This window comes from Pseudophryne corroboree, chromosome 2, assembly GCF_028390025.1.
Source record: "Pseudophryne corroboree isolate aPseCor3 chromosome 2, aPseCor3.hap2, whole genome shotgun sequence".
In the NCBI taxonomy this organism is placed as follows: domain Eukaryota; kingdom Metazoa; phylum Chordata; class Amphibia; order Anura; family Myobatrachidae; genus Pseudophryne; species Pseudophryne corroboree.
The window spans coordinates 411,854,633-411,880,008 of NC_086445.1; the positions used below are offsets into that span (position 1 = coordinate 411,854,633).

The 25,376-nt window shown below is 45.8% G+C and overlaps 1 long non-coding RNA gene across 1 annotated transcript; it reads left to right on the plus strand.

Annotated features, from left to right (window-relative positions):
• Window positions 1-788: 788 nt before the first annotated feature.
• LOC135050846 (uncharacterized) lies at window positions 789-21,474 on the plus strand. Its single transcript, XR_010241871.1, has 4 exons — window positions 789-908; window positions 18,213-18,689; window positions 19,997-20,086; window positions 20,547-21,474. It is a non-coding gene; the product is annotated as an uncharacterized LOC135050846 (long non-coding RNA).
• Window positions 21,475-25,376: the final 3,902 nt, after the last annotated feature.

Sequence of the window (25,376 nt, forward strand, 5' to 3'; positions counted from 1 at the left end):
ACCAGGGTCACCACTACAGTATATATTCCCGTTATAATGGAGGCATTACTATATATCGTTATTAAATTGGGGGCATTATGATATAATTATTAGACTGGATTCATTACTATATATTTCTATTATACTGTAAGTGTCACTATATATTTCTATTGTAATGTGGGACAACTCTATATATGTCTATTATTATGGGGCATTGCTATGTTTCTATTGTAATGTGGACACTATATTTTTATTATTATGGGGCTTTACTATATATTTCTATTGTAATGTGGACACTACTATATTTCTATTATTATGGGGGCATTAAATTACTATATATTTCTATTGTAATGTGGGACACAACCATATATGTCTGTTATACCGGGGCACTATTACAGCATATTTTCCTGTTATAATGGGGACATTACTATGTGTTTTTATTAAATTGGGGGCATTACAATATATTTCTATTATACTGGCGTTTTTACTATATATTTCTATTATATTGGAGGCAGTACTAATATTTCTAGCCTTCCCTCCAGAGTGCAAAGAAAAGGGACTGAGCTGTGTGGCCACACCCCTAGTGTAATGTAGCCACTCCCCTAGTTTCATGTGGTCATGCCCCTTTTTCAGCACACTCAGTACAACTCATGTTGAGAAACAGCATTCAATAGATTCAGACTTGATGTGTTACACAGGAGGAACAGCAGGTGGAGCTGTCGTATATATGTTATGTGTTTTACAGTCTGTGATGTATGTCTTACACTTGTTTGTTCCTGGATCCTGGAAGGTTGCATGAAGGAGAGAGATGGCAGCTCATGCACAGATATACTGTTTTGACTATCAGTTTGTATTATGATCCGTTCCAGTTTCAATATATAAACAAGTTATACCACAAAGAGCTTTCAGAGGTGATCCTGACTGCGCTGGTAAAGTACTCTGTAATGACAACAACTCAGACAATTTCTGCAGCAGGGTACACAGGTTTCAACAGGGAAACATTGGGGTGTAGAGTGGATCTTGATCTAGAGGCACCAATAGGCTAAAGCTTTAGCTGTCCCAGGATGCATAGGGGCCTCTTCTATAACCCTGCCTACAGGCACTGCGAGCTCTGTTTCGAGTTGGTGCCTGCAGCAGCAAGTCACCTAACAGAAGGGCTGTACTGGGCAGCCCTGAAAAGCTTTTCTTTGCTTCTCTGGCTGGGCTGTCAGTGCTGTATGTCAGAGTGACATTCAGTACTGCAGCTCCATCACCTCCCAAGCGGCATTGCATACTCCCGCTTGCCTGGTTACCGGGTACTTGCGACGGAGATGTCATGGCTTAGGCACAGAGTCACAGACTGCTCTCCTGGTTCGTGTGGCTGCTACTAGGAGGAGGTAAATCCTGTTCCATCTGCGGTCTGGGGAGACGTACCGCGGCGTTGGCGTGGACACTGTCACTGGGCAGGGACCCCACTAGACCACCAGGGCATTGGAGCACAGGTCAGGTATACTAATGCCTCATTTAATATGACTCAGTAGTACCTGGGATGGAAGTCAAGCTTAGGGGAGCTGGCGCTTGACCTGTAGCTCCTCCCCGGGCCAGGGTGCCATCGCCATGCAGATTTCCCACCCTGGAGCTGCCTCACACTCTCCCTCACTCCCTTACGAGACACTGGGCGCCATCTTCACAGCATAGCTGCAGCAGTTCTCTGGGTTTGCAGGGCAAGGTCTCCCTTGTAATGCCGCCTATATAGAGTGCTGAGACTTCACAATAACTTGCGTATCCTACATGTCTTGAGACAGTGTTAGTTGAGAAAAAGTGTACCTTACAGAATATATTGTAAGAGTATTCTGATATATCCTCCGGTCACTGACCGCGCTGTGATATAAACATATATACTAGTCCAGTGCAGCTTTATTGTGATAATAATGTCTGCATTGCCTGTGACTGTGTGCCTGCATCTGCTGTGTGGTTTCACTCTCAGTGTTTCCCAGATATAACTGTCACTATATTCTGTACCCTGGGCTAGGTGCATCTGGGTCTTATAATATAGTCTTACAAAGTATTTATCTATTTAAGTATATTCTACTGTGTTACAGTCACATTATAGCAGTTTTTATCCACAGGTATTGTTCTGTCTGGCGACTTAATCATACTATAATATCCCAGTTGTTGAATATATATTGTAATAATGTTTAACAAAAAGGGCAGTAAATCTGTGGAAGCTCCTGCATCATGCAGAGCATGCTCCAGGGATTTATCAGAGGGGGAAGTGTTGTATGTTGGTCTGTGTATTGCTTGTCATGCACCTCCCAGTCAGTCCGCAGCTCCTGCACCTACTCAGGAGCCACCCTGCTGGGTACTCTGATGGAATGCCTTGCTCCCCCTTTGGGACCACCTGTGCCATTTCCACCACAAATTGTCCCTATGGTTAACCCGCCTTGGGTGGAAAATTTGTCTAACCAACTGCATCAACTAAATCAGTCTCTGGTTAGATAGAAATCTACCCCAGGTCACTCCCATGTCCTTGGGCCCTCTAAGTGGGCTATTTCCTCGTAACAATCTACAAACCTCTCTGATGTTCCATCTGAAGAGGAGGGGGAGCATACGGTCCTGTCAGACACTAAATCCTGTGCTACTGATGAGGTTTCTCCCTTACAAATTGATGTCCCTGCCTTCATGGTTGCTCTTAAGCATATCCTGCAAATCACTGATGAGGAGGATTCCACTACTGTGGCAAAGAAAACTGATAAGTTCTAAACAGCAGACAGTGGTTAAAACTGTATTACCCCATTCTGATCATCTAGCGGACATCAGGCGGGAACCCTGGTGTAATCCAGGGAAGATATTCCCTATTCCTAAACGGGCCTTGGCTCGCTATCCTTTCACTGCAGAGTTGTGTAACAAATAGGAGACTCCACCGTCGGTGGATTCTCATGTCACCCGCCTTGTGGTGTCGTCCACTCTGCCTGTCACCACTGTCACCTCGCTGAAGGAGTCGACAGATAAGCTTGTGGAGGGATGCCTGAAATCTATATTCTCCCTTACAGGGGCTGTTCATAGAGCCACTATTTCTGCATCTTGGGCGGCAAAAGGTATTGAGGCGTGGGTTTAGGCATTAGAGGAAGAGCTGCCTGAGGATATTTCTGACAATGCCAGACAATACCGGTCTCACATTACCATTGCTTCTTATTATACTCAAGAGGCATCCTCTGAGGCGGGTGTATTGGCAGCCAAGGCATTGACTACGTCTGTCCTGACTCACCGCATACTGTACTTGAGGTCGTGGAAAGTGGACCTGTACTCCAAAAAGACTTTGGAGGTACTCCCCTTCACTGGGACATTTTGTTTGGGGAAGAACTAAATAAAATTGTGTCATAATTGGCAGCTGCTAAAACAGCTTTTCTCCCAATTTATAATCCTCCTGCACAGAAGGCAAAAGGTACCACTTTTTGTTCCTTTCGGCCTCAAGGGAAAGCAAAGGGTCAGTCATACCCAAGACAGTCTCGTGCTCCCAAAACCACCAAGCCCGTCAGCCTGCTGCAAAACATGACAAGTCCACTGCATGACGGGGCGAACCTCCCCCGCATTGTCATGCAACCGACTTCTACAGTTTGACCAGGTCTGGTAAAGGCCACTTCAAACGCATGGATACTGGAAGTTGTCTCTCACGGGTACGCTGTCTCCTTCAAGAGATGCCCCCTCACCAGTTCTGCACTATGGCTTTCCCTTCAGATCCATTAAAGATGCAAGCTCTACAAACGGTTGTAGGTTCTGTCCTGAGTACAGGAGTGGTTGTGTCGGTACCAGAGTGGCAGAGGTTACTACTCAACCCTGTTTCTGGTCCTGAAATCCAGTGGGTCTTTCCGGCCTATATTCAACATCAAATCTCTGAACAAGTTTGTGAGAGTATCCAGGTTTCATATGGAAACACTACACTCAATTGTGCTGGCTATGGAAACCGGAGACTATATGGTATCCCTGGATATACAGGATGCATATCTGCATATTCCTATTGCCATGTCACATCAGCAGTTCCTGGAGTTTGCTATTGGCAACCTTCACTACCAATTCCAGGCTCTGCTATTTGGACTGGCTATGGCTCCTTGGATCTTCATGAAGGTCACGGCCGCGATGACGGCCCATCTCCGTTGCCAGGGAATCAGTATCCTCCCATACTTGGACGATCTGCTGATTCTGGCAAATTCCCACAAGGTCCTCCTCAGTCATTTGCACTTGACGGTGGATTTTCTGCAAGCCCATGGATGGCTAATAAATTGGAAAAAGTCCTTGCTGGTCCTGGCTCAGAGCATGGTGCACCTAGGGGCACTCTTGGAGACACACAGTCAGAGACTGTTCCTGTCTTCAGACAAAGTTCTGAAACTTCAGGACAGGATAAGACACTTCATTCGTTGCCCTTGAGTGTCGATACCCACTCCAAGTCCTTGGCCTGATGGTGTCGTCTTTCGCTCATTTTCACTCTCGTCTCCTACAGAGGTTGATCCTGTCAAAATGGGATGGCCTACCTCATTGGATCAGGAACCAGATGGTCTTGTTGACTCCAGAGGTTTGTCACTGTCCTGGTGGCTCCAGGACCAGCAATTGTGCAGAGGCTGTCCTTTCTGGATCCCCAGCTGGGTCCTACTGACAATGGATGCCAGTATATGGGGATGGGGAGCGGTGTTGGAAAAACACTCATTTCAGGGTAACTGGACCAAGGAGGAATCACTCCTCCCAATCAACATTCTGGAGCTGAGGGCAGTGTTCAACGCACTAACCCTTGCCCTTCCTCTAGTATGGAACAGGTAGACAGATGTGGTAGGCTGGACGTGGACCTCATGGCCTCTTAACACAATTACAAGGTTCTGGTCTTCGAATCAAGGAACAGGGATCTTATTGCAAACTAGTTAGTAATACTACTAGAATTTATACACAGAAGTTAAGGGTACTTGTGGAAAAACGCCCACAGGGAGGCTATCAGAGAGGAGTCTGCTTATCTCATACCATCATACCCCATTACACCTACTTACTACCACCTTCCCAAGATCCATAAATCACTCACTGCACCCCCTGGGAGACCTATTATTTCTGGTGTCGGGTCTCTTACTGCTAACCTTTCACATTTTGTTGATTTTTTTTTTTTACAACCCTATGCAACTTCACAACTTTCACATATTAAAGATACTACCACTTTTTTAAGTGGAATCTCTAAAATAAAATGAAAGGAATCTTATTGGTTTGTTACATGTGACGTTCAGGCGCTTTACTTGACTTTCCCCCATATTAAGGGGGTGCTGGCAGAACATCTCTGATAATATGCCAGTGAAGTTGCGTAGGTTTATTATTGATTAAATTTATTTTATTTTATCACATAATTATTTTTTATTTAATCATGAATATTATTTGCAGACACTTGGGATGGCCATGAGGGATGAGGTTCGCTCCTAGTTTCGCCAACATATACATGGGCGCGTTCGAGAATACGCACATATGGGGGCGGGACCTGGGAGCGGACCTCGTCTTCTGTGGCCGTTATATATAGCTGATTTGATTTTCATTTTTGATGGTGACGGTGATATTTATTCTTCTTTTTTGCCCCATTTTTGTACACTTTCAAACACCGACTAATGAATTTAATTTGTCCTTCACTTGTAATATAGAGAGGAGAAGCGTCTCCTTTCTGGATATATCCTTCTCGATAGAGGAAAATCAAATTATTACACGAACGTACAGGAAGGAAGTGGATAATTATAATTTTTTACATTTTAGTAGCTCCCACCATCGACTCTGGGTACAAAACATTCCCAGAGGTCAATTAAGGCGGCTACGGAGAAACTGCTCCGATCCTAATATATTTGATCAACAAGCAACCGAGATGCTTGTAGCACAGAGGAATAAAGGTTTTCCTGAAGATCTATTAACATCAGCGCTTATAGAAATTATGAAACTTGACAGATGTGATCTCTTAGTTTATAAGGAAAAAAAGACAAAGAGCGATTTAGATACACTTCCTTTCATTTACAAATATACATATTTATAGATGTGAAATTAATCAGGGAAATTAATACCTGAATCGCTGAATGGTTAATTTATTTATGTATGTCCATTTATATCTGATTATTATGTGGTTATATATTTTTGTTTCCCTTTTTGGTTCCTATGCGAGCAGAATTAAATGAGAACAAGTGTAAATGTTTTAGATATGGAATCTACTGCATACGGAGCTAATTCCTGGTATTTGTATTATTGAAGAGTCTCCTAATTAAGTCAGCCATGTGTCCTATTTTAAATGTAAATTTAATCTAATTGAATTAAAATAAACTATGATATTTTTGTTCAGGTCTGTTTAGAATTTGATATATATATGCTATACATTTTGGACGTATAATGCCGGTGGTTTATCCTTTTGTAATGTGTACATAACATATTTTTTTAGATTTATATGGTACATGTGTTTATGTGCTACCAGCATTGAAATTAGGAATCTGACATAAGATTAATTACAGCTGTGTAAAGCGCACCATATAAATAAGGATTAGCTGGAGCAGGGAGACAATTGCCTATCGAGAAAGTCACAGGAAGTGATGAAACTCTGGACATCACAGTGAGCAGCTGCTGATTCACATTAACACTGGTCACGGTTCCCGCATCTGGCTCCCCGCAAGCCTGAACCATCACCCGTTCGTGGTGCGGCCGTCCACCGGCCGGAGTCTACTGCTGCGATTACACACGGATGCCGCCACACAGGTACATCTCCCGAGGACACTCGGGAATCTCCTTTTTCTCACACCCAGCAAAGGGTCCCAGAGAGCAGGGATAAAGTGAGTAGCGGCTCCCAGCAGCAACTTATTCATCCAGTGCGGCCACCTGTGTTAAAGCCCTTCCATTGAACTTACATAATTGAGTCTTCATCTGACATTATTTATACTCACAGTGGTTTACGGATCACAGCGGTCAATTAACTCCGCCACACTAAATATCTACTTACCAGTCTCCAGCTACTTCTTTCTGGGTTACAAATATATATGAGAGAAAGTGCTACATGTATCTATTTAGTTGCAATCTAGAAAATAGATTCAGTCACTATTGCTACTTTTAATACTGATACTTGTAGCTGTCACTGACCTGGGTTCGGAGTGTTGAGAACTCGGGGGTTCTTCCGATGATCGGAAGGAGGAACCACAGCTGGGCCGGAGCAGGGATGGCCGGATGTAGGTTTTCCTCATGCAGAACTAGCCGTAGTAACTGGCGTATAATGCTGAGGAATCAAATGATGATTTGAGAACGATGGTGAAGCACACAGAAGAATGAAGAACTTGTGAGCGATGCTGAAGAGATGAATGAGGATTTGAGAATGATGGTGAAGAACACAGAAGAATGAAGAACTTGTGAGCGATGCTGAAGAAATAAATGAGGATTTGAGAACGATGGGGAAGCACACTGAAGAATGAAGAATTTGTGAGCGATGTTTGAAGAATGAGAAGCTTGTGAGCGATGTTGAAGAAATGAATGAGGAATTAAGATTCAGTGTAACTCTGGAAGTATGGAAGGCGTTCCACTTGGAGATATCACGTAATACAGGAAACACAGGAGGTGTCCCCCTAAGAAAAACACTGTAACTCAGAGAATGTCCCACTGAGTGATACACTGTAACGCTGGTAGCACAGTGAATGTTCCACGGAGTGATACACTGTAACGCTGGTAGCACAGTTAATGTTCCACTGAGTGATACACTGTAACACAGGTGGCACAGTGATTGTTCCACTGAGTGATACTGTCACGATCCGGGTATCTGGACGCCATTACTTACCTTTCAGATGCCTCCTAAGGCTGGCTCAGCGCTCCAGGACCGGATCCCATCTGTTATACTGATGTCCACATTCCTGCCTCCTCTCCTGTCACTCTGAGACGCTGTCACAGCGGCGCCATGTTACATCCGGAATGGTGTCTCCCGCGGCCTCCGCCGCCGTCCCTGAGTTTCTGCATGCAGGATGTCAGAGTGGCGCTTACGTCAGCAGCGGCCTCCGCTGTGCCCGCGTGGTTCAAATGTGCACTCATCAGTCTGGCGTCTCCTGTTTACTGTGGCCGGCGCCGCCATTACTGTTAAAGTTCCCACTTGGATTACAAACCAATCTTCCCTCCAAGTGTCTGCATGGGCGCAGCCATGTTGGATTCTGTCACCTGCTCAAATTCCTCAATCCGTTGTTTGCATTGTAATCTGCATAATTGCCTAGCCAATCCCTTCCTTGCTGCAGGTATAAGTATTCTGTGCCTGAGCAAGGAAGGCGTCAGTGCTTTGGTTGTCAAACCTAGTTCCAGTTTGTCTCTCTTTCATGTGGTTGTTTTCCAGGTTCCAGTTACCATCTCCAAACCTCCACTAAAGAGACCCGCTCCAGTTCATCATCTGCGGTGCAGCCTGACTCTCCAGTCCTCTGGGACTCATCTGTTTCCAGTTACAGAATTACCTGCTTCCAGCCTAGCTTCCAGCAGAGTTCAGCTTTTCTTAAAGTGCCGGTATCATTTCTGCAGATTACCACTCACCACCGGTACTATTATTTCACCGCTGTCAAGCTCCATATATCAGTCATATTTCATCGCTCTCAAGCTTCATTTATTATTTGGCTGGTTCCATCCAGCACTCCACTCCGTGCTTACATCAGTCTGGTTCCAGCCAGTACCCACAGCAGCCATTTTATCCACAGCAGCCCAGCTTTTCCTGGAACACCAGCTGGTACGATCCTGGGCTATCTCCATTGCTACAGTCGGGCCTGGTAAGGACTTTCCAACTAGAAGATAATAAGAACTGTCTCATACTACCAGAGCCCTGTGGTCCTTGCCACCCTGTAGTACCCAGGAACTGTATTATTTCTCTGCTGATTTTATGTTTCTCTTTTAATGCTGCTGTGATGCATGGAGTTTGTCAAAATAAACATCATTGACTTTTATCCTGGTTGTCGTGGTCACGCCTTCGGGCAATTCTTCTACGTGTAACTTACATGTCTAGGGGTCTGATACAACCTCCCAGGTTCCACTACACCTCAGCCCCTACAACTGAGGCTGCCTCCCGTCAGCTCAGGCCCTCAGTTGTGACAGTAAGCACTGACCATATGAATCCAGCCGGAGACCAGGATCAAGCGGCCAGGCCGATGCAAGAACTGGCAGCCCGACTTGAACATCAGGAGGCTGCACAGGGCCACATCATCCGCTGTCTCCAGGATCTCTCTACTCGGCTGGATGGGATTCAGACAACCCTCCGTGGATCAGGCGCGTCCGGTGCGTCACCCACAGTGACTCCAGCTTTAACCCCACCCACCTTACCCATTTCTGCTCCACGTCTTCATCTTCCAACGCCATCAAAATTTGACGGATCTCCAAGACTCTGCAGGGGATTTCTCAACCAGTGTGAAATTCATTTTGAGCTACAACCTGGCAATTTTCCTAGTGACCGTACTAAAATTGCCTACATTATTTCTCTTCTCAGTGGCTCAGCCCTTGATTGGGCATCATCGTTATGGGAGAGGTCTGATACCCTGCTGTCCTCCTATACTGATTTTGTGTCAACATTCAGGCGTATCTTCGACGAGCCAGGCCGGGTAACTTCAGCTTCATCTGAGATTCTCCGTTTACGCCAGGGATCACGTACTGTAGGACAGTATCTTATACAGTTCAAGATCCTGGCATCCGAACTGGCATGGAACGACGAGGCCCTGTATGCTGCATTCTGGCATGGCTTATCAGAGCGTATTAAGGATGAGTTAGCTACCAGAGACTTGCCTTCTAAGTTAGATGAGCTAATCTCACTCTGCACGAAAGTGTCTCTGAGTCTCTTTGTCTTTACTGTACAGCTCCGTCTCACACCATCAATGCCTGTCCCAAACGTCCGGGAAACTCCAAATCCTAGCTCGCCAAGGAGAGGGCCGGCTAGGAGTAATGATCTCCTCTCCATCTCCTCATGATTGTAATCTCCCAGTCTCGCTCCAAATTGCTCAACGTTACAGGAACGTCCTTGCCCTCCTTGATTCCGGAGCAGCTGGGAACTTTATAACCGAAGCCTATGTTAAACGGTGGTCCCTACCCACCGAGAGACTTCCTTCGTCCATCTCCTTAACTGCCGTGGATGGCAGCAAGATTTTCGACGCAGTTATTTCTCTAAGGACTCTACCAGTTCGTCTGAGAGTGGGAGTTCTTCATTCTGAATTTATCTCTTTTCTAGTGATTCCAAGAGCCACACATCCAGTGGTTCTGGGCCTTCCATGGCTCCGTCTCCACAATCCATCAATTGACTGGACGACTACGCAAATTCTGGCATGGGGTCCCTCCTGTGCTGAGACATGTTTGTTTAAAGTATTGCCTGTTTGTTCTTCCTCCTCCAGGTTGTCTGATGTTCCACCTCCTCCATATCAAGATTTCACGGATGTATTCAGTAAAGCTTCTGCTGATATCCTTCCTCCTCATAGAGAATGGGACTGCCCGATTGATCTCATTCCAGGGAAGGTTCCACCTCGAGGCCGAACTTATCCATTGTCTCTGCCTGAGACGCATTCCATGGAGGAATACATTAAAGAGAACCTAGCGAAGGGGTTCATCCGACCTTCCTCTTCTCCAGCCGGTGCAGGCTTCTTTTTCGTAAAGAAAAAAGATGGTGGTCTGCAGCCGTGCATCGACTACAGAGGTTTGAACGACATTACCATCAAGAACCGCTATCCTTTACCCCTGATTACTGAGCTCTTTGATAGAGTTAGCGGAGCCACCATCTTCACAAAGTTGGACTTGAGAGGTGCATACAATCTCATCCGGATCCGTGAGGGTGACGAGTGGAAGACCGCCTTTAACACCCGTGACGGACATTATGAGTACCTCGTCATGCCCTTCGGATTGAGCAACACTCCAGCTGTCTTCCAGCATTTCGTGAATGAGATCTTCAGAGACATCTTATACCGCCATGTCGTGGTCTATCTAGATGAAATCCTCATCTTTGCCAATAATCTAGAGGAACATCGTTTCTGGGTAAAGGAGGTTCTGTCCCGTCTCCGTGTCAATCATCTCTATTGCAAATTAGAGAAATGTGTCTTTGAAGTCAAATCCATTCCGTTTCTAGGTTACATTGTGTCCGGTTCCGGACTAGAGATGGATCCTGAGAAACTACAAGCAATCCAGAATTGGCCGATACCCTTAACCCTCAAAGGGGTCCAGAGATTCTTAGGGTTCGCCAATTATTACAGAAAGTTTATACGAGACTTTTCCACCATTGTGGCGCCTATCACTGCATTAACTAAGAAGGGTGCTAACCCATCCAAGTGGTCTGAGGGAAGCTACGCAAGCTTTTCATCTCCTAAAACATCGGTTCATCTCTGCTCCAGTTTTGAAACAGCCCGACATCGACTCTCCTTTCATCTTAGAGGTGGATGCCTCCTCTGTTGGAGTAGGAGCGGTGTTATCTCAGAGAGCTAAAGATGGCCATCTACATCCTTGCAGTTTCTTCTCCCGGAAGTTCTCCCCAGCTGAGCGCAACTATGCCATTGGCGACCAGGAGTTGCTAGCCATCAAGCTCGCTCTAGAGGAGTGGAGATATCTGTTGGAGGGAGCTTCTCATTCAATCACTATACTTACGACCACAAGAATCTTTTATATCTGAAAAGCGCACAATGTCTCAACCCTCGTCAGGCCAGATGGGCACTTTTCTTTTCCATGTTCGACTTTAAACTCCAGTTCTGTCCGGGCTCTCAGAATCGCAAGGCCAATGCCCTTTCCCGCTCATGGGAGCAAGAAAATGAGTCAGAGTCTTCAGACAAGCATCCTATTATTAATCCGTTGGCATTCTCCACGGTAGGGATGGACTCTACGCCCCCACCAGGGAAAAGTTTTGTGAAGCCGGTGCTAAGGAAGAAGCTCATGCATTGGGCCCTTGCTTCCCGTTTTGCCGGACATACAGGTATCCAAAAAACCCTGGAGTTTATCTCTAGGTCCTATTGGTGGCCAACTCTGAAAAAGGACGTCATGGAGTTTATTGCATCTTGCCCAAAGTGTGCCCAACACAAAGTATCCCGCCAGTCGCCTGCAGGGCAACTGGTTCCACTATCCGTTCCCCGTCGACCATGGACCCATTTGTCGATGGATTTCGTTACAGACTTACCTATGTGCAACAAGTTCAATACCATCTGGGTGGTAGTTGACCGGTTCACCAAGATGGCACACTTCATTCCTCTTACCGGTCTTCCGTCAGCTTCCAAGTTGGCTCAAGTGTTCATACAAGAGATCTTCCGACTCCACGGTCTTCCTGAAGAAATTATCTCAGATCGAGGAGTCCAATTCACAGCCAAATTCTGGCGAAGTTTATGTTAAGTCCTCCAAGTCAAACTAAAGTTTTCCATGGCTTACCATCCTCAGACCAATGGTCAAACTGAGAGGGTGAATCAGGACTTGGAGGCCTTCCTCCGCATCTATGTGTCCTCCTCTCAAGATGACTGGGTTCAACTACTTCCCTGGGCCGAGTTCTGTCATAACAACCAATATCATTTCTCATCTTCTTCAACACCATTCTTCACTAACTATGGATTCCACCCTAAAGTTCCTGAGTTCCAACCACTTCCAGCAACTTCTGTTCCAGCAGTGGATATCACCTTGCGTCAGTTCGCAAACAACTGGAAGAATGTCCGAGCGGCTCTGCTCAAAGCATCGTTCAGGTACAAAAAGTTTGCTGATAAAAAGCGTAGAGCGGTTCCTGCTCTCAAGGTGGGTGATCGTGTGTGGTTGTCTACAAAGAATTTGAGGTTAAGAGTTCCCAGCATGAAGTTTGCACCTCGTTACATCGGTCCTTTCAAAATTGAACAAGTCATCAATCCTGTTGCCTACAGACTCCAGTTACCTCCTTTCTTAAAAATACCCAGGACATTCCATGTTTCCCTGTTGAAACCGCTGATCCTGAATCGGTTTCATTCTACACTTCCTCCAGCTTCGAAAGTCCAAACTCAACGAGGAGTTGAGTATGAAGTGGCCAAGATTCTGGACTCACGTCACCGTTACGGTCAATTACAGTATCTTATTGACTGGAAGGGTTACGGCCCTGAGGAACGCTCATGGACTAATGCTTCTGATGTCCATGCTCCTGCCTTGGTCCGGAATTTCCATTTCAAGTTTCCTCAAAAACCAAAGAAGTGTCCTGGGGCCACTCCTAAAGGGGGGGGTGCTGTCACGATCCGGGTATCTAGACGCCATTACTTACCTTTCAGATGCCTCCTAAGGCTGGCTCAGCGCTCCAGGACCGGATCCCATCTGTTATACTGATGTCCACATTCCTGCCTCCTCTCCTGTCACTCTGAGACGCTGTCACAGCGGCGCCATGTTACATCCGGAATGGCGTCTCCCGCGGCCTCCGCGGCCATCCCTGAGTTTCTGCATGCAGGATGTCAGAGTGGCGCTTACGTCAGCCGCGGCCTCCGCTGTGCCCGCGTGGTTCAAATGTGCACTCATCAGTCTGGCGTCTCCTGTTTACTGTGGCCGGTGCCGCCATTACTGTTAAAGTTCCCACATGGATTACAAACCAATCTTCCCTCCAAGTGTCTGCATGGGCGCAGCCATGTTGGATTCTGTCACCTGCTCAAATTCCTCCAATCCGTTGTTTGCATTGTAATCTGCATAATTGCCTGGCCAATCCCTTCCTTGCTGCAGGTATAAGTATTCTGTGCCTGAGCAAGGAAGGCGTCAGTGCTTTGGTTGTCAAACCTAGTTCCAGTTTGTCTCTCTTTCCTGTGGTTGTTTTCCAGGTTCCAGTTACCATCTCCAAACCTCCACTAAAGAGACCCGCTCCAGTTCATCATCTGCGGTGCAGCCTGACTCTCCAGTCCTCTGGGACTCATCTGTTTCCAGTTACAGAATTACCTGCTTCCAGCCTAGCTTCCAGCAGAGTTCAGCTTTTCTTAAAGTGCCGGTATCATTTCTGCAGATTACCACTCACCACCGGTACTATTATTTCACCGCTCTCAAGCTCCATATATCAGTCATATTTCATCGCTCTCAAGCTTCATTTATTATTTGGCTGGTTCCATCCAGCACTCCACTCCGTGCTTACATCAGTCTGGTTCCAGCCAGTACCCACAGCAGCCATTTTATCCACAGCAGCCCAGCTTTTCCTGGAACACCAGCTGGTACGATCCTGGGCAATCTCCATTGCTACAGTCGGGCCTGGTAAGGACTTTCCAACTAGAAGATAATAAGAACTGTCTCATACTACCAGAGCCCTGTGGTCCTTGCCACCCTGTAGTACCCAGGAACTGTATTATTTCTCTGCTGATTTTATGTTTCTCTTTTAATGCTGCTGTGATGCATGGAGTTTGTCAAAATAAACATCATTGACTTTTATCCTGGTTGTCGTGGTCACGCCTTCGGGCAATTCTTCTACGTGTAACTTACATGTCTAGGGGTCTGATACAACCTCCCAGGTTCCACTACACCTCAGCCCCTACAACTGAGGCTGCCTCCCGTCAGCTCAGGCCCTCAGTTGTGACAGATACACTGTAACGCTGGTAGCACAGTGAATGTTCCACTAGGTGATACACTGTAACGCTGGTAGCACAGTGATTGTTCCACTGAGTGATACTCTGCAAACGCTGGAAGCACAAGGAATGTTCTACTGAGAGATACTCTGCAAATGCTGGAAGCACAAGGAATGTTCCACTGAGAGATACTCTGCAAACGCTGGTACACAGGAGACGTTCAGTTAGAGAACTCACTGAACGCTGCTAGCACTGGTGATCATAGAAGAGACGATACTCAGGCGCCGGAGCTCTGCAAAGCGTCTTCCTTTGAACTTCCCGCTCTCTCCCAATTGGCGGAAGGGGCCGATGACGTCACTCGCCCACCACGCTCCCGTGAACGCCAGGCGCAATGGCGGCGCCCACACCCCGGGAACCCGCCGGAGGCAGTGCCAGCAAGATGCAACAACCCGGTGCCCACCGGGGGCGGCGACCGGCGAGAGACCCAGCACACCCGGAGCGGTAAGCGCGGCAGCCGCAGCTCCGCGAGTGTGACAGTAGCTATTACTCATTTTTTATCCATATTACAGAAATGAGCAAATTTTACTGTTTAATATGTGCAAAATAAATGATTTAATTTTATTCACCGGCATTTTATATTATTATCATTTATTATTGACTCTCTAGCTCGGCCTCTTTTTTCTTTCGCTCTATAGATCTATCAATTGAGACTTGCACAGATAAGTCTCCGGGGTTGTCGCAATTGAGTCAATATTATTATTATAATCCACTCGCGCTAATAGGTATTTGTATTGTGTCCACAGGCAGCATTTGCAGATGCATTGGAAGTTCCATGGAACTTTCAGCTGCCTTACATATTCCCTCATGTGTCACTCCTGCCCTGGGTACTGCGGAAGTTCAAGCAAGAAGGAGGAATGCTAATTCTAGTTGCTCCAGCGTTGCCCAGACAGCATTGAGAGAGAGAGGTGAGGAAAAGAGAGAGAGGGAGGTGAGGACAAGAGACAGGTGAGGACAAGAGAGAGAGAGTGAGAGAGAGGTGAGGATAAGAGAAAGAGAGATGAGGACAAGAAAGAGAGAGGTGAAGACAAGATAGATAGAAGGTGGATGTACCAACCATACGTGACACATCCCATCACTTACCATGCCAATACTTATTGCATATGTACAACCATATGAGATTAGTATCACAATGGGCAGCTCTCTCTAAGAGCTGCCCTTTGCAATGGCCACTGGTCCCTGGATTTCCATGTTTATGACCTTGGAGTCCATGTGCACATGGGCAGAGTGACGCAGCGGCCACAGGGGATGCTGGGAGGGATTCGATCATATCCCTCTGACAGTACCAAAGCAGAAAGAAGCCCATAGGCTTCTATAGTTACCCTCCGCATCGGGAACCTGGCAGCCGAGTGTTAGTACGTTCTGGAAATGCAGTAAAATCCCGAAAATGGGGTTGTGAGAGAGAGAGAGAGAGAGAGAGAGAGAGAGAGAGAAAGAGAGAGTAGAGAACGAGAGAGAGCCTTACATATTCCCTCCGGTGTCACTCCTGCCCTGGGTACTGCTGAAGTTCAAGCAAGAAGGAGGAATGCTAATTCTAGTTGCTCCAACGTTGCCCAGACAGCATTGAGAGAGAGAGGTGAGGAAAAGAGAGAGAGGGAGGTGAGGACAAGAGACAGGTGAGGACAAGAGAGAGAGAGTGAGAGAGAGGTGAGGATAAGAGAAAGAGAGATGAGGACAAGAAAGAGAGAGGTGAAGACAAGATAGATAGAAGGTGGATGTACCAACCATACGTGACACATCCCATCACTTACCATGCCAATACTTATTGCATATGTACAACCATATGTGATTAGTATCACAATGGGCAGCTCTCTCTAAGAGCTGCCCTTTGCAATGGCCACTGGTCCCTGGATTTCCATGTTTATGACCTTGGAGTCCATGTGCACATGGGCAGAGTGACGCAGCGGCCACAGGGGATGCTGGGAGGGATTCGATCATATCCCTCTGACAGTACCAAAGCAGAAAGAAGCCCATAGGCTTCTATAGTTACCCTCCGCATCGGGAACCTGGCAGCCGAGTGTTAGTACGTTCTGGAAATGCAGTAAAATCCCGAAAATGGGGTTGAGAGAGAGAGAGAGAGAAAGAAAGAGAAAGGAGAGAACGAGAGAGAGCAAGAAAGAGAGAGGAGAGAACGAGAGAGAGCGTGAGAGAGAGAGAGAGAGAAAGGGAGAGGTAAGGACAAGAGAGAGAAAGAGTGAGACAGTCAGCCAGGGCAAGAGTAAACCTATACTCTGTTGGGGAGCTGGCACACAGATCTCCTTTCCCCTGGTTGATTTTGGGCACTGCCAAGCTGGTTCTACAATTGGAGCCACACTAATCGTGGCTCCACCTGTGCCTACGCACGCGCCCCTTTCACTAGAATGGGATTGACTCTGTGCTTTCCCAGCTTGACTAGGCTTAGTCTGTACCGACACGGGGGGTCATTCTGAGTTGTTCGCTCATTGCCGATTTTCGCTATACTGCGATTAGTCGCTTACTGCACATGCGCAAGGTTCGCAGAGCGCATGCACTTAATTATTTTACACAAAAGTTAGGTATTTTACTCACGGCAGAACAAAGCTTTTTCATCGCTGTGCTGATCGTAGTGTGATTGACAGGAAGTGGGTGTTTCTGGGCGGAAGCTGGCCGTTTTATGGGAGTGTGCGGAAAAACGCAGGCGTTCGAGTTGCAAAACGCAGGAATGGCTGGAGAAACGGGGGAGTGTCTGGGCGAACGCTGGGTGTGTTTGTGACGTCAAACCAGGAATGAAAAGGACTGAGCTGGTCGCAATGGCTGAGTAAGTCTGGAGCTACTCAGAAACTGCTAAGAAATTTCTATTCGCAATTCTGCTAATCTTTCGTTCGCAATTCTGCTAGGCTAAGATACACTCCCAGAGGGCGGCGGCCTAGCGTGTGCAATGCTGCTAAAATCTGCTAGCGAGCGAACAACTCGGAATAGTTGCCTTGAATGCCTCTTTTGCCTTTGAGAATGAGGGACAGGTTGGGGTTGGCCGTATAATGCATACAGGTATGTCGCTGTCACCAACTAAAATACACATTTAACAGAGTGTTAATTCATAATACAATGATTGGTACCAAACATTCTTGTCAACCAATTATAATTTCTTAAAACCACTTACAGATGTGGTGTAATCCATCCCTAAATTGTGCACAACAGGAGGAAAGTAACATTGTATACATTTTTAAATATATACAAGTAAAACACAAACAAAACAACACACACTCACCAACACAATGAGCATGCATATACTTACTAGATGAAAAAGCCTAAAAAAAAAACCAGCAAAACGCTGCAGAAAACTTAACAAGCCTACTTTGGCCAAAAAATTAACAAACATTAAGCTCCCTTGAGAAGAAAAGAGAAACAAACACTTAATAAGCACACAAATAGAAACCAACACCCCACCACACAACACACACCTATGAACATGCATATACTTACCAGCAGATATATAAGGCAATTAAAATAATCAGCCAAAAGGAATAAATATAAACCAAAAATAGCCTAATTTTGCAGGGGGGTAAAAACTTCACCCTTCAACAAAAAGAGAAATTTGTAGTAGAGTTTATTTGTAGAATAATAAAGTTTGATGTTTATTAAAAACATAAAAAAATGTAGGTTTCATGTTGATTATTGAGTAGGTATTGTTGTTTTAGAACACATGTTTTTATAAACCCATAAACTGTGTACCCCTCTCCTTAGGAAGAGCCGAAAGAAGTGGCCACCAACAACAACCCCCCTCACCCACTCAACCTTCTTCTCCCTCTCAACCTCCCTCTCGGCCCTCAGCAACCATTCCCCATTCAACCTCCCTCTCCCCTCAACCTCCCATCCCAATTTAACCACCCTCTCCCCCTCAACCTCCTGCCCTCACTCAATCTCCCTCTCAACCTCTCAACCCCATTCAATCTCCCTCTCCCCCTCAAGCTCCCGCACCCATTCAACCACTCTCTCCCCCTCAACCTCCTGCCCCATTTAACCTTCCCTCTCCCCTCAACCTCCCACCCCCCATTCAACCTCCCTCTCCCCCTCAACCTCCCACCACCATTCAATCTCCTTCTCCCCCTCAGTCTCCGACACCCATTCAACCACCCTCTTCCCCTCAACCTCCTGCCCCCATCCAAGAAGCAAACCCTGGTGGGGAAGAAGAGGAAGAGGAGTGTGGGCCTATGGAGGAGTGTAAGTTTGGTTTGTGTTTAAATTATTTTTATTTTTATTTTATTTGGCCTTTAAACAAATACTACAACATGTGTCTTCAACCTTAGGCTATCCAGCTGCTGTGGAACTACACAGCCCAGCATGCCCTGCAACAGTTGTGCAATTTGGGAATGTGTAAATTTTTGCAGGGCATGCTGGGATGTGTAGTTCAACAACTTATGGAGAGCTGCAGTTTGCTGACCCTGGACCTAGACCAGGGATGGTGAAAATTTGGCCCTCCAGGTGTTGTTGAACAACACATCCCAGCATGTAAAATCAAAATGGTGGGTCCTAGCGTGCGCAAATGAAGGCAGCCCACTGAGAAAAGGCTATAGGAGAAAATCCCCACAACTCCTATGGTGTAAGTACGTGTCAAAGAAAATGTGCAATTTCTATGTAGGCACCAACTATGATAAGAAACCACTTATTTTGAGTGTCTATTAAAAAACGTATTATACTATGCGTTTTTTCCTGTCTTTTTGAAATTCATGGGCACGGAGGAATATTGGTCGGTGAAAATTGGAGAATAAGTGTCATAAGCGAGAAGGAAGATCACGAGCTCTCATATCGCCTTGATTTTCTCAGCAAAGAAATGTATACACCCTCTTTCTTATCATAGTTGGCGCCTGCATAGAAACAACACATCCCAGCATGCCATGCTACAGGTTTTGCATGGCCAAATTACTGAACTCTTGAACAGCATGTTGGGCTATTTAGTTCCACGTCAGCTGTGTAGCCAAAGTTTCACCATGCCTGACCTAGAGGGTGAGGTGTTGAAGTGTGCTTTCTACATTACTTCTATATTGCATAATGACTGAAATAGTTTATGCTAAATTATGCCGCTTTCAGATCGCAAATGCCGGATCCTACCCGGTAAGAGAAACGTGTACTTACCGGGTGGGATCCGGCATTTGCGATCCGTTGCTGGCTTTCCGACCCGGCAATATACCGGGTCGGTTGCCATAGCAGCTGAGGGCGCAGCAGCAGCAGGGGCGGGGGTGGAGGCGGCGCCGGGAGATGAGCTCATCTCCTGCGCCGCCTCTGCCTATGCTGTGAATGGGAGCCGATTCGCATCATAACGGCTCCCATTCACACTGCGCCTGACCCGGTAATCAACCCGGTAAGAACCCTTCTTTTTTACCGGGTTGAATTACCGGGTCAGGCGACCCGCTAATTCAACAAAGGACCTTTCACATCGCACACGGACCCGTTTCGACACGGCAATATGCCGTGTCGATACCGGGTTTTCAGTGCGATGTGAAAGGGGTATTAGTAATCCATTTTTTCAGATGCTGACTTTGGAGTTCGCAATGCAGACATACCGCCAACATCCCCCGGTGGTGATGAAGAGGAGGAGGAGTATGGCCCTATCGAGGAGAGTACGTTTTTTTAGTGTTTTATTTCATAGAATGTTTTTTGAAAATTAAAAATTATACATATACTACAACATGTGTCTTCAACCTGCTCCTATTCTGCTGCTGTGGAACTACACATCCCAACCTGTCCTGCAACCGTTTTTTCATTTAGCCATGAGAAAACTGTTTCAGGGCATGCTGGTATGTGTCGTTTAACAACAGCTGAAGGGCTGCAGTTTGCTGACCTAGGACCAAGACCAGGGAAGGGTAAACTTTGGCCCTCCAGCTACTGTGGAACTACACATCCCAACATGTCCTGCAACAGTTTTTCCATTTGGCCATGAGACAACTGTTGCAGGGCATGCTGGTATGTGTCGTTTAACAACAGCTGGAGGACCATTCACCATCCCTGACCTAGACAGTGAGCTGTCGAAGTGTTTGGTACATTGCTTCTATATTGCATAATGTCTAAAATTCTTTACAGATGCTGAGGTTGGAGATCCGAATCGGGCAATCCGTTTGTCCCTGCAGCAAATGAAAGGGCATGTGCAGGGCATCCTTGAAGAAATACATATTTTATTAAATATCTTAAATTCTTCTTATTTCGTCTTGAGGAAGTCTCTGGTTGCTAGGAGACGAAACGCGTTGACGCCCCTTTCACATTTGAGTTAATTTCAGTGGACATTGTTGCAGCACGGATCAGCTCTCTACCTTTACAGTTCCCGCACTCCGCTGTTTATCCATACTGCAGCCGACCAGCTTCTTTCAGCCAAACCTCCGCTATGAGGTACAAGTATTACAGCCACTTGCGGCACAGCTGTTCCTGGACACCGCTGCCGCTAGCCGGACGTCTACGGACCACCGCTGTGTGGCTGATACAGCGCCGGCCAATTGCGGCTTCATTGTTACTTACCGCTGCCGCCAGCCAAGCTGATGACGTCCTCCGCTGCAAGGCTTTCAATACAGCATTACCCTGCAAATCACTGACGGCCTTTTTAACAGAGATTCTAGATCACCAGCGGGTCTGTTTTACATTTGTTATAGAGGCAGAAATCAAATCACTTTCCTTCACCACGTGCAGTTGCACACAGGACCCTGTAGCAAAATTCAGGAACCAGCAACTATTACTGTTTGCATGCCTCAAATAACATATTAATAACTGTGGAGCTATCTGTGGAAATTATTCATAATATTACACTGGGACGCCAGTGTTACAACTAACAATTATTCAATTTAGAGAGAGCTTTTTCCCTGTTTGAAATTTTTAGCTCAGTTTCATTACATGTTGTCTTAACTAGCACGTTCTGAGAGATAGTTACATTAACACTATCTATTGTGCATTTAAGAAGTTGCAACCTCTGTTTCTTTTAATTTACTACATATGTATTAACTGCTTGTTTATTTTGTGTGTCTTTTTCAAACAATAACATTTTGATAAAACAACCTTTTTCTTAAAATTGAGTTTCATTGAGTCAATTATTCTCCTTGCTAGACTGCACATAATTAATCAATTAATCAATTTAAAGTGATTCTTGGAGAGCATTCCTCCCTCTTGTCCTTTAAATAAAAAAAATGTCAGAATAAATTTGAGTGTTTTGTTTTTTTAAGGTTTGAAAGTGTTGAAATGGAGAGTGGTAAAGTACCAAAAAACAAAAGTCATTTTAAATACAGTGCCTGTGACACAGCAGTTAGGAGCAGATTGTTTGCTACTTTATCACTCCCCTTTTAAACACTTTAAAAAAGATGAAGCATATATGCAACATACAATAATGAGTATATAATGTATGTCATACATTCACTGCTTATTCAATATCATAATAAATAACATATTCAACCTTTGTTTTTTTCTGCAAAACAAATTTAAATGTAAAAAAATTCAGGGTATTGTGGAAATAGGACAACAAACATATTAAACTGACATGTTTGTTACCTTAATTGCTGGATGTTATTGGGCAATTAGGTTGACAAACTCTTCATTTTGCAGTGTTTGAGCACTTAATTGTTCAATAACATTACAATTCCTTAGGGTAATTGTTATTTTGAATTTAAAAAAAAAACCCGTTGTGTGATTATTTGCAATCCAGTGAATGCAACGCACATATATACGACAAGCTCCATGCTGCAGGTGATGCGAATAGCAACCTTGTGAACGCATTGCTCCCGTGCAAAGCAAAATGGTAAACACCTCTTTTCTGCACTGTTGTACATTTTTGTGCACTTGTGTGTGGTGGGCGTGATTTTCTGTCTGATCGCATTCTTGTGTTGTGTTCGCACACTTGTGAACACTGCTTGCGTGTGCATTGAACAGCGATCAGGTCTGAATTACCCCCATAGTGAGGGCAGTGCCTAATATAATACTCACAATTAGTATGCTATCACTCTGCCCTTTATGCCATACACCTCTCTTTTCTACCACCACCCGTGAAAAATACAAATGGGCCACAACACACTATGGGGGTCATTCCGAGTTGTTCGCTCTGTATTTTTTTCTCGCAACGGAGTGATTAGTCGCTAATGCGCATGCGCAATGTCCGCAGTGCGACTGCGCCAAGTAAATTTGCTATGCAGTTAGGTATTTTACTCACGGCATTACGAGGTTTTTTCTTCGTTCTGGTGATCGTAATGTGATTGACAGGAAGTGGGTGTCTCTGGGCGGAAACTGGCCGTTTTATGGGTGTGTGCGAAAAAACGCTGCCATTTCTGGGAAAAACGCGGGAGTGGCTGAAGAAACGGAGGAGTGTCTGGGCGAACACTGGGCGTGTTTGTGACGTCAAACCAGGAACGACAAGCCCTAAACTGATCGCAGATGCCGAGTAAGTCTATAGCTACTCAGAAACTGCTAAGAAGTGTCTATTCGCAATTCTGCTAATCTTTCGTTCACAATTTTGATAAGCTAAGATTCACTCCCAGTAGGCGGCGGCTTAGCGTGTGCAAAGCTGTAAAAAGCAGCTTGCGAGTGAACAACTCGGAATGAGGGCCTATACACATACAACACACTATCACTCAGTTAGTTGGTCTCGTCAATAGGAACATACATTTTCTCCCAAACTAAAAGGGAAAACATAAAAATATAATTCTAGCCCAGGACTGGTTTTGCAATCATATTTCTGGAGCCTGGGCTATTGGCAGAGACATTGGGGGTCATTCCAACCCGTTCGCACTCAGCAGTTTGTCGCTGTGGTGTGAACGGGTCTGGAAAGTGCATGCATGGCGGGTGCACTGCGAACACGCATCGTTGCCCTGTCGCCGGGTAACGTTGCGTCCTACGAAGAAAGCGGTCGCAGAGTAGACCGCAAGAAGATTGACAGAAAGAAGGCGTTCCTGGGCGGATTCGGACTGTTGGCTGCCGTTTTCGGGGAGTGGTGAAGAAAACGCAGGCGTGTCCAGGACAACGAAGGGCGGATGTCTGACGTCAAAGCCGGCCCCAGCATCGCAGAGATCGTCGCACAGGGTAAGTATGTCCAGGACTAGTCATGTTCTGCTAGAAAAATTTTAAGCTTAGCAGGGCTGCACAAGCGATCGCAGCCCTACTAAGCTTAAATACACTCCCCCATAGGTGTGGACTAGTTGATCGCAGCAGCAGCAGCAAAAAGTTGCTGGCTGCGATCAACTCGGAATGACCCCCATTTACCTAAATACAAACACAATCATCTAGGAGGGAATAACAACATGATAGACTTGTAAAATGTCATAATGAGTGCTGCTATAGATAACCATAAGCACCATTTCAAGGGGTCCACAAACTGCGATAACAAAAATGCTGGTAAAATCTTATCAATTTATACAAACAAAACTATCATAAGCTAATATAACATATAATAAAGGAAATTAATATATAATATTCTCAAACACTGAAACTAATTTATAACAACAATTATGTTATTCATTTACCGGAGTAAACATAGGGCCTAATTCAGCATAGATCGTAGATGTGCGAAAAAACGCACAGCTACAATCTATTAACCTGACATGTGCGGGGATGTCCAGTACAGGGCAAGTCGGCCCCACATGCCAGATCCAGCCCCCCACCCGCAAACACGCAAAAGTATCGCAGAGTGGCGATGCTTTAGCATGTTTAGGGTAGCCCTCTGCCTACGCAGTCTAGCTGCACCCCCCTCCCCAAAGCCATGTTGACGCCCCTTTAAAGCTGCCGTGAAGCCCCCTCCTGCCCCATGAATTCCTCTGCCTGTCAATCAGGCACATGTGTATGCACAAGTGAGATGCTTTCGCATATGTGTGTGAATGCACAGTGCGGCTGTTGCACGTGCGCACACCTAATAGGGCTTCAGCATCAGAACGCTGTTGCAGCAGAGTTCTATGCAGAATTAGGCCCTTAGGACAAAGTCAATCATGTTGATTGGAACAAATACCTGGATTCATGAAACCAGCCACAAAAGTTTTTGAAATAATCCATAGTACATAAAGAGAGCCCTGCCTAGCTCAAGCAATCCAACAGTCATTTTGGTGATCTATTTTAAAGAAAGGATTACAAATATTAAACACAGTTTGCTATTTGCTGTTTATAAGAGCATGTGTCGGCCAAAGCAGTACTGTGTACATAGGGGGTAATTCAGAGTTGATCGTAGCAGCAAATTTTTTAGCAGTTGGCCAACACCATGGTGGTCATTCCGAGTTGTTCGCTCGCTGTTTTTAGCAGCCGTGCAAACGCTATGCCGCCTCCCACTGGGAGTGTATTTTAGCTTAGCAGAAGTGCGAACGAAAGGATCGCAGAGCGGTGGCAACGTTTTTTTTGTGCAGTTTTAGAGTAGCTCAATACCTACTCAGCGCTTGCGATGACTTCAGACTGTTCAGTTCCTGTTTTGACGTCACAAAAACACCCTGCGTTCAGCCAGCCACGCCTGCATTTTTCCTGGCATGCCTGCGTTTTTCCTGAAAATGGTCAATTGACACCCTGAAACGCCCACTTCATGTCAATCACTCTGCGGTCAGCAGTGCGACTGAAAAGCTTCGCAAAGACCCTGTGTGAAACTGCATCGGCCGTTGTAAAAGTACATTGCGCGTGCGCATTGCGCCACATACGCATGCGCAGAAGTGCCATTTTTTTGCCTCATCGCTGCACAGCGAACGAATGCAGATAGAGATCAACTCGAAATGACCCCCCATGTGCACTGTAGGTGGGGCAGATATAACATGGGCAGAGAGATTTAGATTTGGGTGGGTTATTTCGTTTCTGTGCAGGGTAAATACTGGCTGCTTTATTTTTACACTGCAATTTAGATTTCAGTTTGAACACACCCCACCCAAATCTAACTCTATCTGCACATGTTATATTTGCCCCCCCTGCAGTGCACAT